We start from the raw sequence: 5,785 nt of genomic DNA, 5'->3' as shown, positions 1-5,785 counted from the left end.
GGCTATAGAGATGTGAAATTCAATTTAATGTAAGGGCCTTAATGTTTGGCTTAATGAGGGTTCAAAGTTAAGGATTTTCAAATAAAATGTCACTTTGAGGAAATGAAGTCCAGTAAAAAAAACAGAGGCAAATTAAACAGAGACATCCAAAAGATGTTGTTTCAGCAAAAAAAACCATCAACAAGCACCTACAGATTGCAACAATAAATATACCACCTTATTCTTGATTTATTTGTGGAGGTTTTTTCATTGAGACATCTCATCGAACACTTGGTGTTCATAAAAAATCTGTAAGCTGTCACAATGTCTATGAGATTATATGAAACAAGATAGAAGTTAATTACCCCAAATGAAAGAGTAATGAAGCAACAATAACAACAAGAATCACTAATCATCCAGCAAGTATGTATTTGACGTCATTCAGAACTCATAAGAACAAATATGTGTAAGGAATAGAGGACAATTACCAAATATATTCGACGCCTGCTCCAAAATAAGGAACCAAAAGATAATCGAGATCTGAAACCCTAGAAAAAAACTCGTTGTATATTGAAGAATCACTTGAACAACACAATTCAGAAATCAAATCAATCGTTTGTTTGGCGAGGGGATCGTCTTCCAAAGAAGAAATGGTGGTTATGAGAGGAGAAACGAGAATACGAGGATGGAAAGTTTGGAGATTATGGAGGAAACACTACAAATAAAATGACATATAATGACACACATTTTTAGTGACATATGTTTGATGTGCCATTAAATCATGTTTTTAGTGGCACTTTTTATAGCCATTGAAAAAATTAATGCATTTAATGGCACTTAACATATGTCACTGATATTCATAGTTATTAGTGGCACAATGATTTAATATGTCATTAAAAAATTGTTTTGTAAAAAAATATTATTTAAATAACTCTTACAATAATTATAAAACTTCAGTTAAATATTAATATTTTTTACTTTTCATTTCCCTTCTAATTTTTATTTTATCTTCTAATTTTCACCAAAATAATTTCTCTTCAGTTATGTTTAACAGTTGGATTTTCCTCTAGTATACCATGTTTAACCTAAGAAACGTGATATGACTGAAACCCCATCCCTACTCCCTCTTCGATTCCTGTAAACGCCATTCTGAACGCACCATCATTTCCTTCTCTTCGTCGACACCGTCGATCTGAACGCACCATCACCTCCTTCTCTTCGTCGACATCGGGCCATCACTCCGCCGTCTCTCCACGTCTTCGTCAGCCTATGTCGATGCTTCCATCATCGTCGCTGCTGCATCTTTAATTCACGCCGAGAATGTCTTCGTCGCCTTACGTTGATGCTTACGTCGTCGCCGCTTTTGACGCCGTCTCCGATGATGCATCTTCAATTCACATCAGATCTATCCTCATACAGGTATTTGATGTCTCGATTAATAATTTTGTATAACTTAAATATAATGTATAAAAATGAAGGAAACGCCCAATTGAGGTTTTGATATAAGTTTATTAGTAATTAGTATGGATGTTAATTACATAAATGTTGATATTGAACCGGTAGCTTTTGTATTAAATTATGACCAATAGGGCTACAACTTTAAATGAAATCGTTTACCATTATCAAATGCTAAAATCAAATATTCTTTTTGGTAAAGGGATCATATTAGAAGTCACCATAATGCTCTGCAAATTAGTTTGGTTATACTTATTATGATAAACTTACAATTTAATTCTGTATGTATACTTGTACGAAACCATAAGCAGACATATATGTCCCAACTAGTTAGTTGTTTCAGTTGCACTTAATATTAATTTATAATTAATATTAAGTCTATGTGATTGAAAAAGTAAAATGGCAGGAATAGCCCTACAACAATATAAAACAAAACCAATAGAACAACAAACTTATTATATGCCTATGGATTTACTAAATCAAGTAAAATGTACTTGCATTACATGCATAACTCCATCCAAGTTATACATATTCTGCAAATGTTTTACTTGAGTATTCAGATTATAAAAGCTTTATGTGATAGTGTGTCTACATCAAGTGGTGCACTTACCTAAACGTCCCACTAATCCCTTATCTTTTCTTGAAGCAAGTATGACATTTCTGCCCCTATGATCTTTTTAGGGTTAGATACAACACAAATCCCTTATCTTTTCTTCTTTTTGTTTTGCAATTTAGATATCAGTGAAGAAAAGAAGATACTTTTTTTTTTATCTCTTTGTATTTTTTGATATGTAGAGAAGCTGCCAATGTTCGATTCTTTCCGGAAGGTTTATGATACATATTTCATCCTGTAGGATACTTTCATTGACATTTAGGTATATAAAAAGCCATTCATATGTTCTATAAGCTTTAACTCAAAGTTTAATAAACAGATGGGAGATGAATTGTGTGGATTATTGAGCGAGCAGCATGAAAAACCAGCCATTAGTTGTATTACTGAAAATTTTGTTTTAGTTCTTGAACAATTCATATGCCTTCTTTATCATGTTATTTTTGTGGTATGTCTTGTGTATTTACAACTTTTCCTCTTTCATCATTTCAGGAATTTTGTTTTGTATGTGAAAAGTCTTGAATTTTTTAGGAAGCTGATAACAATGAAAATGAGAAATCTAGAGAAAAACTTCCTTGCACGTATTGGACCCGACGAAAATACCCCTGGGTCGAAACTTATCGAGAATGAAGAAGATAACCTTGAACTGAAGTTTTGGGCATCATATCATGGAAAAAGATTATCAAGAACCGGTATTTTTTTATATATGTTGATATAATTTCATAAATTCCAATCTTGATTGTTAATTGTTGTATGTTGTATTATTTACCTTTTGTTTAACCATATACAGTGTGAGAAATGATGTACTACAAAAATCTTTAATGCTTAAGTTTATTTGGAACGAATGAAAGTTGGGGGTTCAGGTTTTAAAAATATTATTCTAATATATTTCTAATTCTTATTCTATGCTAGATATGGATTCCAACTAATAAAGCAACTGATACAAAAGGCTTTGAGTTTTCTCCTGAAGCAAGAGCACATGCTAACCTAAAAGTCACATACATTGTCACATGTCAAATTTTTAAAAACAAAAAGAAGAACAAAAACCTGGGGATGCTGATATTGCACTTTTATTACAAAGGTTAGATATGTAAATCTTGTGTCATGATTCTAACTTCTAATCTCTTTTAATGATATATTTCCAATATACTAATTGTTGGTAATTTTTTTTATAGAATTGAAGCACTTCGAGTTGATTTTATTGATGAGGTGGGGACTTTGATAGGTGGTAAAGTGCACAAAGAATTATTCTCTAAACTTGTGAAGGGTGACATTAATGGGAAAAACAAGGTTCATATTTTTCTATGATTATTATATAATTTTTGTATTATATACTTAATTTAGAAGTAAATATGATGCTTAAAGTTTATATAATTAGAGAAAGAGTGTTGCAATACTTGCACCTTGTGCACCAAGAAAAACATCAAATAGGGGAAAAGAAATAGAGGGCCGAAACAGAGGAAACAACAGAAAACAGAGGAAAAAAATACTTGTTGCCAAAGGCAACTTTACTAAATAAAATTGGTTATGAATACATTAAATAGAAAAGATCATCCCTTATTTATACTAAGACTTGACTTTGTACCAAACACAAAAACTAGGGAACAAACTTAATAATTCAAGTATTCAACTTTTCCAAAAATCCCTTTAGAGTAAATACTGAATTAACCAATAATTTATTTTATAAAATTGTCTGAGAATCCCAAATTTGGTGAAGGAAAACCCAAAAATCAAAATCATGTGATTGGTTTTACATGTGAAAATATTTTTCATACAATTGACATGAATCGGGATAATTATTTTGTGGAAATACTTTTCATACAATCTAGAAGAATTCCATGCATATCATGGTATCTATCCTGCTACCATTCTTGGTGTTAGTGAGCATGTTTTTACAGGAAGGTATAAATATTAAATAAAAATAATAATTTACTCAACATACACACAAGCACACATAAACATACTCATGCACAGTTTAATGTTTTGAACCATTTATGTGGTGTTTCTTTAGCATCCTTCATGTCTAATCAAGAAACTAGGTATGTAACTCTTGGACAACATGTTCTTGCAAGTCCTCTAAAGTAAGTTCAAAATTCTTTAAACAATTTTTTTCTTTATCCGAGGGTTAATTTTGTCATTTTGTTTTTTTTGAAATATTTTCAGGGTTAGCACGCATTATGGACATCCCGATGTGTTTGATAAAGTGGTCCATATAACTCGAGGTGATATTAGTAAAGCCTCTCGTGTCATCAACATTAGTGAAGATATTTACGCAGGTATAATAATAATAATAATAATAATAACATATTCACTCTTTATTTCTTATTATCTTATTTTTCATAATATATCTTAATAAAATTAAGGTGGATTAGTGGGCTACATTCTTCTAAGTGTTAGCAGTTAGTTCATGGCCATTTCATGGCTTTTTGCTCCTTATTTGTTCAATCCATATGGTTTTGAGTGGCAGGAGTGAGTTCTTTTCTTCTTTTTATAATTTACACATCAATTTTTATACTTTATACCAACACGTTTACCTTGTTTTGTTTTTATCATTTATAGGACAGTAGAGGACAACAAATATTCTTGGCATAATTTTTATTGAAAAGTAAGGTGTGAAAATTTGGTGATATCGAAAATATATTTGGAACATCATTTGTTTGTTATTTATTTTAATGATTTTCTTGGCAGATAACCATAATGCATTGACTATTGCTAGCCTTGTGGTCCCTTTTTTTGTGTAAGTTAAACATTATGTTTGTGTTTTGCTTTCTTTTGTACTTTCTTTCTATATATGCTAATGCATATGTTTGAATTGTAGATCTATCTTTTAGACATCCACATATTTTACACTATTATATTTGTTGCCGTTGGTTTCTTGCTTGGAGCTAGAGACCGTCTTGGTGACGTAAATTTACCTTTTCGTCCTTGTGTACTCACATAATATATGAACATCATTAGTTAGACATGCATACTTATTAAAAAAACTAATGCATAATCTATATGTGGCATACTTAATAAAAACTAATTCATATTATCTTCAATGCTTTGAGATTAGGTCATTAAATTTTGTCCACAAAAACTTTGAGAGGTCCCCGAAGCATTCATGGATAATCTCCACATTTCAGACATGTGTTCTTGTTCTCCTTCTCTAACAAAATTTGTTGAATTCCATTTTTGTTATATTAATGTTTAATTTTATTTTGCAGGGACTCCCTTAAGGTAACTAATTAGGTTCTTGTAAAAGATAAGTTTGGTGCCGCTTGATTTTCACCCTTTTGGAATGAGATTGTAAAGAATCTAAGAGAAGAAGATTATATTACTAATTTGTGAGTTTTTGACTTCTATTATGTGACTCTTATTAGGTGAAATATTACAATTTTGCCATCATATTTTGATGTATTTTTTTTTTAAATTTTCTACGTACTATGATTTAATTATTTATTTTATTTTGTATGATAGATAAAATTTATGTAGATATAAGTAGCCTAAATTATAGAATCTCATGAGTATTTACTGATTCAAAATGTGCCACAAAATATACTTTTGTATGGTGACAATTAGAAAAATATACTTTTGTACTATGATTTAAATATACTTTTGTACCTAAAAGTAAAAAGAATTTTTGAATCATACGAGCTTTCAATGGCACAAAATAAGTGCCACAAAAAACCTTTTTTCTACTATGACAAATAATTAAGTGCCACAAAATATTTTTTATATTGTGGCAAATAGAAGTGTCAC

The 5,785-nt window shown here is 30.5% G+C and overlaps 1 long non-coding RNA gene across 10 annotated transcripts; it reads left to right on the top strand.

Annotated features, from left to right (window-relative positions):
• The first annotated feature begins 1,041 nt into the window (after window positions 1-1,041).
• On the top strand, window positions 1,042-5,497 carry LOC145160037 (uncharacterized). Of its 10 annotated transcripts, XR_013738011.1 has the most exons (10): window positions 1,042-1,398; window positions 2,537-2,736; window positions 2,957-3,125; window positions 3,220-3,334; window positions 4,056-4,125; window positions 4,208-4,320; window positions 4,408-4,513; window positions 4,604-4,649; window positions 4,733-4,781; window positions 5,251-5,497. It is a non-coding gene; the product is annotated as an uncharacterized LOC145160037 (long non-coding RNA). The 10 variants fall into 10 exon arrangements; XR_013738010.1 differs by lacking the exon at window positions 4,056-4,125; XR_013738008.1 differs by having other exon boundaries at window positions 4,056-4,320.
• The last annotated feature ends 288 nt before the right edge of the window (window positions 5,498-5,785 follow it).

Source organism: Lactuca virosa, chromosome 2, assembly GCF_052849685.1.
Source record: "Lactuca virosa cultivar CGN04683 chromosome 2, Lactuca_virosa_CGN04683_v6, whole genome shotgun sequence".
NCBI classification, from domain to species: Eukaryota; Viridiplantae; Streptophyta; class Magnoliopsida; order Asterales; family Asteraceae; genus Lactuca; species Lactuca virosa.
This window is presented reverse-complemented; position numbering and strand designations above follow the sequence as displayed.